This window comes from Callorhinus ursinus, unplaced genomic scaffold (assembly GCF_003265705.2).
Source record: "Callorhinus ursinus isolate GAN/ISIS: 27379988/994484 unplaced genomic scaffold, GSC_fseal_2.0 scaffold3, whole genome shotgun sequence".
Classification (NCBI taxonomy): domain Eukaryota; kingdom Metazoa; phylum Chordata; class Mammalia; order Carnivora; family Otariidae; genus Callorhinus; species Callorhinus ursinus.
The window spans coordinates 8,732,319-8,746,028 of NW_027397065.1; the positions used below are offsets into that span (position 1 = coordinate 8,732,319).

At 37.1% G+C, this 13,710-nt stretch overlaps 1 non-coding gene across 1 annotated transcript; it reads right to left on the reverse strand.

Annotated features, from left to right (window-relative positions):
* Positions 1-1,074: 1,074 nt before the first annotated feature.
* LOC112820561 (U6 spliceosomal RNA) lies at positions 1,075-1,177 on the reverse strand. The gene has a single exon (XR_003207194.1). It is a non-coding gene; the product is annotated as a U6 spliceosomal RNA (small nuclear RNA).
* Between the last annotated feature and the right edge of the window lie 12,533 nt (positions 1,178-13,710).

Sequence of the window (13,710 nt, forward strand, 5' to 3'; positions counted from 1 at the left end):
AGTCAAACTATCGACATTAGAGAGGCAGACACAGAGGGGCTGTTAAGGTAGGAGTAATGCTTTATTTTTCAGGTTTGCTGGAGATTATCTAAGTATGCATTTTATTCTTTAAGCCATACAGGTATGTTCTATATACTATTTAAACTCTAACCTATCACAGAATTTAAACAACCCAAAAAAGTAGCCAGTAGGGCAAAATGTTAGAACTTAGGAGTTGAACGATGGGTACATGCATGTTCTGTTATTCTCTGTGCCTTTTGTGTACTTCATGCATATTATGATAAAATATTTTAAGAAGACTTTTTAAAGAGTAAATGTTGGTTGGGAGGGAACGTGGTACGGCAGAAGAGAATGAGTGACAGCACATAATAGAACATTCTCTTCCTACAGATTTGTAAGAAGTATTCTCCCCAGGGGGGCTCTTATCCCTACCAACTTATTTTACCATTTTTATACTCACAGTACTAAGCAGATGGACTCAAGGAGTCGTCTCTTCCACTTACAAACCAGCACAACGTGACGTGACCTTTTTTGTCAAGTTATAGACCTCTTGACCTGTTACGTATGCTGTACCAAATGCATCGTGGTGTCTTTCTTTTTCAGGTATTATTAGAAGTAGGTGGGCTATCACATCCCCATAGATGCTGTCTTAGAGTTTACTACCTTGTGTAGGCTTTGGATTCAGACCAGCTGGCCTCTTACCCTCTAGTAGTATTGCCTTGAGTAAGTTTCTGTCTTCTTTTTCAGTGTCCTCATCAGTACACTGGGAATAATGATAGTGTCTAACTCGTAGACCTTTTGTGAGAATTACTGTTAACTATTGTCATTATCATTATTTGCAAATGGCAAGGTCATATTGTCATAAACTAAAAGTGGCCATCATAGTCCTCTTAACACTGATAAATAAATGCATAATGAACATTTTTAGTTGTAAGCTTAGATGTAAATATAGCCACACTGCAGAGAGAATCATAAAACAAATATAAATATGGCAACACTAAGGATTGGTGGAAAGCACTACTAAGAGGATATCTGAACTACGGATCTGTTCATTTTATTTATATATATTTTTATTTATATGGAGAACATTTCATGAATTTGTGTATCATCCTTGTGCAGGGGCCATGCTAATCTTCTCTGTATTGTTCCAATTTTAGTATCTGCTGCTGAAGCAAGCTCCTGTTCATTACTTTTGAAATTCTGCTGGTACTTTTTTTTTTTTTTTTCGGTTAACACTCTTGATCCTATTATAGTGCAAAGAATTTGACGTACAGCTAAGGACTTTTAATTTGCTAAAAGATACATATTACCCCCCCCCAAAAAAACCAAAGGAAAAATGAAGACGGCCTTGCCTCCTTAGAAACCAAAATTGTTTGTGGGGCACCTGGATGGCTCAGTCGGTTGAGTGTCCAACTCTTTGATTTTGGCTCAGGTCATGCTCTCAGCGTTGTGAGAGTGAGCCCAGGTCAGGCTCTGCCCTGGGCCTGTAGCCTGCTTAAGATTCTCTCTCTCCGTTTCCCTCTGCCCCTAAAAGAAAAAAAGAGAGAGAGAGATTGACCAAAATTGTTTGGCTAAAGTCTCACACAGTGGTAGAGTAGCTTAAGTACTAATACATAAAGTCACTGGTTGCCTCACTTAATAGGTTGTGTAGGTCACAGTACTCATCAAAAATAATATTAAATGCAACATTTAAAAGATCAGCTGAACGGAATAAAAACATGTTTGTGGGGCACCTGGATGGCTCAGAGTCGCTTAGATCCGACTCTTGATCTCAGGGTCGTCGGTTCAGGCCCTGCATTGGGCTCCACACTGGGCATGGAGCCTACTTAAAAACAAAAATAAAACATGTTTGTGATATTAAAAGATGCCATAAATTCATTTTGTCTTAATTTTGATTAATATATTCATTTCTGCTTTTTGAGTATCAGTATAAAATCCCTCAACTAGCTCTAAAATCATAATGCTATTATCCCCTGGACAATTTTAAACTTTGAAAAGTTGGTTTATATAATGTTTCCTCAACCCAGAGGCATCACTTATTCTTGTTCTTTCTAGCCTGTAAAATTCTAGGACTTGGTTTGAACTATGCTTTCGTTACAGATGTAAAAGTAAAATACATTAAAATTTTTCTCAGCCTGTTTTCTTTGTTTGCTGAGACTCTTTGCCTTAATCTCAAGCCTTGAGGCTCAGATAAAACTTGACTCTACCCCTAGCTAAAGTGATGACTCAGGAGAACAGAGAGGGTAGCACATCCTCTTGAGTAAGAGATTGATTCTCTTACTGCAGCCGTTGCGAAAAAGATTCCCTTTATCTGCTGAGGTTTTTCTACATTGCTAGTTTGAGGTAGAGCTGCTTAGAGCCTGCTTGCTCGGGGTGCTTGGCTGAGAATGAGGGTAACTCAGAAGCAAGGACAGCAGATCAGAGGAGAGGACTGTTTCTTAATGACTGAATCTCTCTTTCATGAACTTCGCAATTTTGCAAGTAAAGAAAGATTAAGGAAAACAAAAGGTTATGCAGGAAAGAGAAAAAATTATAAAATATTACATGGTTCAACTGTGAATAGTTTTTACATTGTCATAACAATGTAAATATTGAATATTGATTTAACCAATAATTATACAAGGTGGATGTGAGGATGAGAAGAGTGATAGATATGAAGGGGTAATGGTGAAGCAGTACTAAATCTACATCTGCCATGTTAGGAAGTCAGTAGATAATGCCTAATTCTGCAAACTCAAAAAGCAGCAATATATTATCCAAAAATGTGGCCCGAAATTATCCTTCCATCCAGCCCCCCCCAAAAAACACTGAAATATTTAGAAAGCTTTGCTCTGGGCACTTGGCAGACCCTTTTAATGTAGAAACTCTTACCTTGTTTTTTTTTTTTTTTAAGATTTTATTTATTTGAGAGAGAGAGAGACACAGTGAGAAAGGGAACACAAGCAGGGGGAGTGGGAGAGGGAGAAGCAGGCTTCCCACCGAGCAGGGAGCCCGATGCAGGGCTCTATCGCAGAAACCTGAGATCATGACCTGAGCTGAAGGCAGGCGCTTAATGACTGAGCCACCCAGGTGCCCTGAAACTCATATCTTTTAATGCAAATGTTCTTGATTTACTTATTTGATTATTTTTTTCTTTCCATTTCCTCTTATCTCCCTTTCTACAATTACTCAGATGTGGAGCCTCCTGGACTGTTCCTCTAGTCCTCTGATTTTTAAATCTTTTTTGTCTTGTTATCCTCTCATTGTCTTTTTGTTCTACTTTCAGACAGATTTCCTCAGCTTAACTATTTTTTTAAAGATGGGTTTATTTATTCTAGAGAGAGAGCATGCACGCACAAAAGGGGGGCAGGGCAGAGGCAAAGGGAGTGGGAGACAGAATCTTAAGCAGACTCCATGCTTAGCATGGAGTCTGATGCTGCTCCAGCTGAAACCAAGAGTCGGGTGCTTAACCACCTGACCTACCCAGGCACCCCTTAACTTAGCTATTTATTTTTCTGCCCTTTATTATTTTTTCAAAAAATTTCTACTCTCATATTTTAAATTTTTAGGAGCTCTTTTTTTATTCTCTTTAGATAGATGATAGATAATCATGCTGTTCTAATGCTATGGACACAGTATACTCTGTAGTCTCTTTGGGATATCAAAGGTAGTGTTTCCATTTTCTCCCCCCGCCATGTTCATCTCTTCAGTGTTGCTTCTATCTGCTTGTTTCCATCTTTGTCTTTCACACAGAGGCTCTCCTCAGATACCCAATGACCTTGGCTTTCTAAGAGTGGGGGGATTAGACATCTATGGGAAGCTCTGGGTACATCTAGGTGTAGGTGTAGTATGTTGATTGAGGGCTTTGCCCTTGGTTGGTGATTTGGGTGGTCTGTTTCATCGAAGGAACCCTAATATCAGGATTTTTAGGTTTTCTTGGATCAGACTCCCCAGAGAGGACTTCAGCATTCCTAGGCCTAGGAGGTAGAGGCTAGAAGCAGGCATTATAGGAACCAAGTGCAGAAAGACAAGACAGCTGCTCTTAGAGTTCCGTATGTTCAAGTTCACTGAATTCCACTGTTTTTAGCATGGCACGCCAAGCTTTGATTTTGCCTAGTGTCCTTGGTTATGAAGCTCCTCTCTAGAATAAACCTGCCATTATCTATCTACCTGCACAACAGATCCATCATACAGAGTAGGGGAAGAGCTCTGGGGTGGGGAGGTGTCTAATTGCACCCTATAAACACGTTTCCCTCATTCTTCTGCTGATGGCCTCACAGTTCAAAAGTACCCATTGCCAGCAATTTGGAAGCTTTAGGAAATCTGAAATGTAAATTAGTTTCTTGACTTTTCCCACAGCTGCTTTCTAAAGTTTTAATAGGTAGTTAATACTCCTGTGTCTGCTTTTCACTTTCTAAAATTTTCTTGTATTGCCTTCTCTTCTGCCCTCTTTGTTCTTATGAATTCTTTTAAAATCACTTTTTTCTCATTTTGATAAGATTATAGAAAGGAAGCAAACACGAGTACAAGTATTTTGGCCTTTTTAAAAAAATTTTTTTTTGAAGATTTATTAGAGAGAGAGAGAGAGAGAGCGAGAGAGAGCACAAGCTGGGGGAGGGGCAGAGGGAGAAGCAGGCTTCCTGCTGAGCAAGGAGCCGGATGCAGGACTAGATCCTAGGTCCCTGGGATCATGACCTGAGCCAAAGGCAGACACTTAACCCACTGAGCCACCCAGGCATCCCTTGACCTTTAATTTTACCTAGAAGTCTAATCTTCATTTGTCATTATTTTAGCTATTACAGCAAGTACTCTAAAGCTATAGTAAGGTTTATATGAAATATCTGAAGATAGAGATCTTTTATTTATTTTTTATAGTTTTTTTAAGATTTTTATTTATTTATTGAGAGAAAGAGAGAGAGAATGGTAGAGAGAGAGCATGAGAGGGAAGAGGGTCAGAGGGAGAAGCAGACTCCCTGCTGAGCAGGGAGCCTGATGCGGGACTCGATCCTGGGACTCCAGGATCATGACCTGAGCCGAAGGCAGTTGCTTAACCAACTGAGCCACCCAGGCGCCCAAGATAGAGAACTTTTAAAATGGTTAAGATTGAGCAGATTTAGGCAAACCACGGAAACTCCTGTTTGGCCCTCATTATTTTACTCATCTGTTATTAACTTTAATAGCAGTTTATGCAGTTTTTAAACTGATTCAGAAAAAGCTCTCCTCCTACTTTCTAGGTCCTAAAACTGGATTATTCTGCACATAATTTCTCCATATTTTGAATTCAATAGAAGATTGTTTCACTAATGTAGGCTACTCTATTTTTATATCTCTTTTCACCAAAATCTTTTTCTCTGTGTTTAGTAAATTGCTTTTCATGGCCATATAAACAACGAGCAAGCTCTAAACACTGTATTTTCCTTACAGATCGTATCCTGTTTTTAATGATAAAAATATTAGTTTATTTACCTTGATAATTACTAATTCAAAAGTGCAACTTTCAAGTACATCACAACAATATAAATTCAGTTTTATAGAATTTATGAAATTATCTCTGCTAAGGGACGTCTGGGGTGGCTTAGTCGGTTAAGCATCTGCCTTTGGCTCATTGGGTGTAGAGATTACTTAAAAATAAAATCTTAAAAAAATAAAACCAAAACATCAAGAGAAAGCAGTTTAGACTGGGTAGAAAATAGGAAGATGATTGGGCAGAATGCCCAATAAGGTTGAATAGTTACTCAAATTTTATTTTTTTAGTCAAATTTTATTTTTATGTTGTTTTCCTAAAGCTTAATTGCTTCATTTAAATGCTTGGCTCTTTGATGGTTTGGAAATCTGTTCAGAAGTGACCTGGAAATCTTCGGTGTGCACTTGCATATTCATTATCTTGTGTTCCTTGCCAGCACCAGGAGGCAGAACCAATATTATTTTTCTTTTCTGAGGATGAAGAAGTTCTCACATAGTTGGTCAAGGCTTCTTCCACACTGAGGTGTTTCAAACAGGTATATGGAATGTTCACTCGCTGAATACAATACAATAAGGATGCTGTTTACAGCAAATATTTTCAGTGTATACATGGTATTTCACAAAAAGTCATGTGATTCTGACAGATTTTGGTTCTCTTAAGAAGGATATCAAGGAACATCTAAAGCTTTTATCCACCATCGCGAAACAAAATTGTCACTAAGAACTAGATTATAAATCCTTTGAAAGCAAAGAACATTTCATTTTCTCTCTCATATCTCTTCATCAGCCTAGACCACTGATGAACATAAAATAGATGTTCAGTGCCCTTGCTGGTTGAGTAATTGACAGCAGCTTCCAAATGGGCTTATCTGTTCCAATTTAAAATGGGTTTTATTAAAATTTACTATCTGGGTAATGTTAATTTATGTTACTTCAATGAGTACGATCTGTACTTTACATTTCTGCTGGTTAGTAAGTTTTCCAAAGTTGTTTAGCAAAATGAATATGATGTACAGTGAACCACAAAAATCAGAAAAGTCACTAACAAACTTTATTTTGTTTATTATTTTATCAGTTTACTCCTGATGTTCCAGAATTAAATGAATCTCAGTTATGTTTGTTTTTGAATCCTGGATTTTATTTGGAAGAGGTGATCATTCTCACTAACAATTTATTCTGCTCTCAACTTATATTAGTATAAAATGTGCATTTGGAGTCTCTCCATCAGGAAACACAGCAAACATCTCACCAGAAAAACAGCCCAGAAACGAAGATGTTTGAGGTTCACTGATCTGTAAATACAAAATTAATCATGTTCTGCTACTCATTCTACTCTCATGTGATTTCTAGCTTGTGTAGCATGCTTGAATATTTATACCTTTGTCTATAAAACAGAAATACTACTTCCTGAACAATTACAGGGAATAACCAAGAAAGTAAATTTTAATACTAAAATATGTGTGTGTATAGATGTAATGGGTCATGATTGATGACAAAAAGAAATCACGCACCAAATTGTATGTGGCATGTTATTGGGCACTATAAAGAATTAAATTAAAATTAGAGCCTTAGAAATACTCCTTTAATTCTCTTCAAAATTAGGTAAAAAGCTTTCTATATAAAATTTTAAACTATGCAGTCTTAAATATTTAATAAAATAACAAGTACATCATATCAAGTAAACAGTAAGAGTCTTGCTAGCCATCTTAGCTTGGTAAACAAGGCTCCCAGAATTACTGAACAATCTAGTTTTTAATCTTTCCAAATACACACAGCTGTTGTGTTTAAGAGTGACAAGTTACCATTATGGCCTAATTACTGGTGCTTGCTCCAGACATATGCGAAATATTTACAGTGTAATAAAATAATCCACAGAACCCAAATGTTTGGTAGAGTTAAATTCTATAGCCCTCTCTTTTATTTTTATTTTTTTATTTTAGGGGAAATGTAATTATCATATGGTCAGCATCAGAGAAGTAAAAATTACAGTTCCTAAACCTGCTTTGTTTAAATGTGTTTACAGATATTCTTTCTTTGTGAATTTGGAAACCATCCCTTTCAACCCCGTACCTGCAACACACACGTACATTTGAACAGATTTTGCTATTGATAAATACATGGGGGGGGCACCTGGGTGGCTCAGTTGTTAAGCCTCTGCCTTTGGCTCAGGTTGTGATCCTGGGGTCCTGGGATCGAGCCCTGCGTCAGGCTCCCAGCTCAGCGGGAAATCTGCTTCTCCCTCTGCCACTCCCCCTGCTTGTGTTCCCTCTCTCACTGTCTCTCTCTGTGAAATGGATAAATAAAATCTTTGGGAAAAAAAATAAAAAAGAAAAATACAGGGAAAGGAAGTCCACACAGTTAAAGCAGCATGAGATATTTCAAAATATTTAGGGTAGCCAATAAATATCATCAAGTTTTCTTAGAAAGTGGTTCTTCTAAGTTCTTTCTGCTTTGTTGAGCTATCATTTGGTGGGCTATGAAAACTGCGAACACCTTGTAGGATATCTTAGAGTCGTCTTCAGGTGTTTTAGGATGTATATCTTGAGTATTAAAGGTATTGGTATTTGATATCTTCAATTAAAATAGGCAGAAAAGATTGACAGTCCTGAGTAAGCATCAGCAATTGATCAAAGAGTATCTGGGCCAGACGTAGAATCAGCAGACTGATCCTAGTCCCCAGTGCATTCGATTTGGCCCAAAGGGGCCATATCTTTATCTGGACTTAAAATTTATAAACTATGGAATAGTAGGATTAATAGTTGTTCATCTCATTTCATAGGATTGCTGTGGTTCTTGTTTTACTTTACTCTTATTTTCCAAACCTTGAGAGAAGTATTTTTATATGCCCCAAATTCTGAAGTGTTCATAATTGGCATTATAATCGGTATATTACATTTTTTTCCATAACATTAAATTTATTTCAGGCAGACACATTGAGCTATTTAGATTGAGGCTATTTTGGGTGATTAAAACAGTTTGGCTTTGCCAGTGACCATGAGTTTCAACTTAGTTTCTTGCCAGTTTTTAACCACACAAACTGTATTCTTTTTTTCTCCCTTTTTCTTCTTTTTCTTGTGCTTAAAGGAAGTATGGATTTGTAATTAGATTGACCTAATTAGGTTTGACTCCTCTTTCACCAGGACTCTTTCGTCCATTGGCCACATTGCCAGCTCAGCTTCACTGCCACCATACTGGTCTAGTCTTCTATCTGGGCAATTATGATAATGTTCTAACTGGTCTGCCTACTTTCATGCTTGCTTCCTATAGTCTGTTTCCCACATCAAAGTGATTCTTCTAAAATAATAAGATAAATTGTGTCCCTTTAATGCTCAAAATCCTCCAGTGACTTCCCATTTCATTCCTTCCAAAGTTCATTGGCCTATAAGGCCCTACGTGAGCTGAACTCCCTACCTTTCCGAGCCCTTCTCCTGTTTTCCCTCTCTCTCATTCTATTGCAGATCCCTTGGCCTCTTTGAAATTCCTCAAACTCACCAAGGAATGAATACCCTTTTGCATGTGCTGTTCTTTTTGCCTTCTGAATGTTGTTCTCCCAGATATTTTCATGTCATTCTCCTTTACTTCCTTCAGGCTTTGGCTCAAATGTCTTCTTTTTAGGAAACCTTTTCTTACCATCTTCTGTAAATAGCAAAACCTACTTGCCTTTTTATTTTTTTTTATTACTTTTCTCGATAGCACTTATGTTCAATGAATATATTATACAGTTGACCATTGAACAACATGGGTTTGAACTATGTGAGTCCACTCATACATGGATTTTTTTTTGTAAGTATAATGTAGTACTATAAATATATTTTCTCTTATGATTTTCTTAATCTTTTCTCTATTAAAAGATTATAGTATGTAACCCATATAAAATATGTATTAGTTGACTCTTTATGTTATTGGTAAGGAATCTGGTCAACCATAGGCTATTAGTAGTTAAGTTTTTCGGCGGGGGGGGGGTCAAAGTTATACTCAGATTTTCAACTCCATTTGGGGTTGGGGCCTTTAAGCCCACATTGTTCAAGGGTCAGCTGTATTACTGGTGGGAATTCAAAATGATACAACCATTCTGGAAAGTAGCTTGTAGTTTCTTAAAAGCTAAACACATACTTTATCATACAACCCAGGCATTTGCTTTTAGATATTTTCCTAGGAGAAATGAATACTGCACAGAAATTTATTCAGAAATATCCATGGCAGCTTTACTCATAACAGCCCCTGTATGGATACTATCCAAATGTCCATCAATAGGCAAATGGATCAACAAGTGGTGTTATATCCATAAAATGGAATACTACTCAGGAGGAAAGAAAGAACTAGTTATAGATACATACAACAACATTGATGAACCTCAAAAGGTTTACACTAAATAAAAAAGCCAGACCCCAAAAGAATATATACTGTTTACAGAATATTCTTGGAAAAGTGAAACTAATCTATCATGATAGAAAGAGCAGTTGCCTGAGTTTGGGAGTAGAGGGAGAACTGACTAAAAAAGGGCATTAGGGAGGCTTTGGTTCGGGGGAAGGTGTTGGGATATTCACTAAGTATATACATTTGTTAAGATTGTACACTTAGAATGGGTACATTTTATTATATATAAAGCTATAATTCAATATAGCATTTTTCAAAGATTTTATTTATTTATTTTAGAGAGCACGAGCAAAGGAAGGGGCAGAGGGAGAGGGAGAGAATATCAAGCGACTCTGTGCCGAGCCTGATGTGGGGCTCGATCCCATGATCCTGAGGTCATTACCTGAGTTGAAACCAAAAGTAGGACACTCAACCAACTGAGCCATCCAGGCACCCCTAGAGTTTTTTAAAAGGTGGCTTCTTAAGAAAAAGAATGTAACCCATGCCTGAAAATAGTTTTTTTAAATTAAAAATCTTAGAGAAGGGTGAAATCTTAGGGCACACCATTGAAAAATCTGATGGTTTTCTTTAGACCCAACTCCACTATGTGTTACAACTCAAAATGTCTGGTAAAAGCATCCTGGTTAGTATGATAAGAAAGATTAAGAAGTCACCATGAAATCAAAACTCTGTGATTTCTGTAAAGCTTATGAGCTAGTGCAGAAGCTCTGGCCCTCATGAACATAAAGTAGTGTCCTAGAGATGCCATCATCCCCAAAAAATAAAACTCAGAGGACTGGGGAGGTGGTGAAAGGGGGTGATGCTAATACCAGTCTGGCTCCTTTGCTGGGGACTCTTGTTATCTGGTTCTGTATTTATCCAGTGCTGTATTTAGAAAAGATTAAATCAAAACTATGAAATTAAAACATGATGAGTGATTAAAAGCAGCAAGAGAAAAACAACTTGTTATATACAAGGGAACCTCTTCCCTCCCCATAAGGCTGTCAGCAAATTTCTTAGCAGAAACTTTTTAAGGTCCAAAGGGAGTGGCATGATATATTTAGGTGCTGAAAGGAAAAAATTCCAACCAAGAATACTTTACCCAGCAAGGTTATCATTCAGAACTGAAGGAGAGATAGAGTTTCCCAGACAAGAAAAAGCTAAAGGAGTTCGTCACCACTAAGCCAGCCTTACAACAAATGTTAAAGGGAATTGTTTAAGCTGGAAGGAAAGGGCACTAATTTGCAATAAGAAGACATATGAAAGTAAAAATCTCACTGATAAATGTAAATATATAGAAAAGATAGTGGATTAATCATTTAAAAAGCTAGTATGAAGGCTAAAATAGTAAAAACTATAACTACAATAAATACTTAAGGGATATACAGAATAAAAAGATGTAAAATGTGACATCAAACACAAAATTGGGGGTGGGGGCAGTAAAAATGCAGAGTTTTAAAATGTGTTCAGACTTAACTTGTATCATCTTAAAATAGATGGTTATACAAATAGGCTGTTATATGTGAGCTTCATGATGCCACAAAGAGAAAACCTACAGTAGACACATAAAAGATAAAGGAATCTGAGTATAATATTACATAAAGTCATCAAGGCACAAGGGAAGAAAGGAACAAAGAAGAATTACAAAACAGCCACAAGATTGAATCAGTAATTAAAAACCTCCCAACAAACTGAAGTCCAGGAAGAGACAGCTTCACTCATGACACCAAACATTCCAAAATTTTAATACCAATTCTTCTACTTTACAAGGCCAGCATTACGCTCATGCCAAAACCCGTCAAAGACACTACAGAAAAGAAAACTACAGACCAGTGTTCTTGATGAACATAGATGAAAAAATCTTCAACAAAATACAAGCAAACTGAATTCAACATTACAGTGAAAGAATCATTCACCACAATTGAGTGTGATTTATTCCAGAGATGCTAGAATGGTTCACAATCTGCACATCAGTAACTGTGATACACCACATTAAAAATGTGAAGGAATAAAAATGATCTCAGATGCAGAAAAAGTAGTTGACAAAATTCATACTTTTAGATTAAAAAAAAAAAACTTCACAAAGGTATAGATGGAGCATACCTCAGCACAGTAGAGGCCCTATATGAGGAGACCACAGCTAACACTCAGTAGTGGAAAGCTAAAAGCTTTTCTTTTAAGATTTTATTTATTTATTTTAGAGCACAAGTTGGGGGAGGGAGGACAAGCAGACTCTGCGCTCACTGCGGAGCTCAATGTGGGGCTCAATCCCAGGACCCCAAGATCACGACCTGAGCCAAAGTCAAGAGTCAGAAGCTTAACCAACTGAGCCACCAAGGCATCCCTAAAAGCTTTTAAGATCAGAACAAGACAGGGATACGCAACATAGTACTGGAAGTCCTAACCAGAGCAGTTAAGCAGGAAAAGAAATAAAAGACATCCAAATTGGAAAGGAAAAAGTAAAACTGTCACTATTCATGAACAACACGATTTTATTGAAAACCTTACAGACTCCACCAAAACTCTGGTTAAAAGTAATAAATCAATTCAGTTAAGTTCAGGGTACAAAATCAATATACAAAACCTGTTGCATTTTTATATACTAACAAACTATCAGAGAAATTAAGTCTTGCTGATATGTGGGATTTCAGAAACAAAACAGAGGATCATAGGGGAAGAGAGGAAAAAATAAAACGATGAAACCAGAGAGGGAAACAAACCATAAGAGACTTTTTTTTTTTTTTTTAAGATTTTTATTTGTCAGGGAGAGAGAGAGAGCACAAGCAGGGGGAGCAGCAGGCAGAGGGAGAGGGAGAAGCAGGCTTCCCGTGGAGCAGAGAGCCTGATGCGGGACTCGATTCCAGGACCCTGGGATCATGACCTGAGCCAAAGGCAGATGCTTAACTGACAGAGCCACCCAGGCATCCCCCATAAGAGACTCTTAAGCATAGGAAACAAACTGAGGGTTTCTGGAGGGGAGAGGGGTGGAGGGTTGGGGTAACTGGGTGATGGGCATTAAGGAGGGCGTGTGATGTAATAAGCACTGGGTGTTATATAAGGACTGATGGATCACTGACCTCTACCTCTGAAACCAATAATTCATCATATGTTAATTGAATTTAAATAAAAATAAAGAAGTTTTTAAAAAAGAGAAGCTAAGAAAATAATCCCATTTATAATTGCATTAAAAAAGAATAAAATACCTAGGAATAAATTTAATCAAAGAGGTGAAAGACCTGTACACTGAATACTAAGACATTGATGAAAGAAATTAAAAAAGACAAACAGAAACATACTCCATGCTCATGGATTAGAAGAATTAATATTGTTAAAATGCCCATATTACTCAAAGCAATCTGCAGTTTAAACAAAATCCCTATCAAAATACCAACATTTTTCACAGAACTAGAACAAAAAATCCTAAATTCTAAAATGTGTACGGAAACACAAAGTATTGCAAATAGCCAAAGCAATTGTGACAAAAATAACAAAGAGGCATCATGCACCCTGATTTCAAATTATGTTATAAAGCTGTAGTAATCAAAACAGCATGGTATTGGCATAAAAACAGACACATGAATCATTGGAACAGAATAAAGAGCCCCAAAATAAACCCATGCATATGTGGTCAATTAATTTATAACAAAGGAGGCAAGAATGTTCCATGGGAAAGGACAGTTTCTTCAATAAATGGTGTTGGGAAAACTGGACAACCACATGCAAAAGAATAAAACTACATCACTAACACCATACACAAAAATTAACTCAAAATAGATCAAAGACTTAAATGTGAGACCTGAAACCATGAAACTCCTAGAAGAAATATAGGGGGTAAGTTCTTGACATTGGTCTTGGTGATGATTTTTGGGACCTGACTCCAACGGCAAAAGAAACAAAAGCAAAAATAAACAA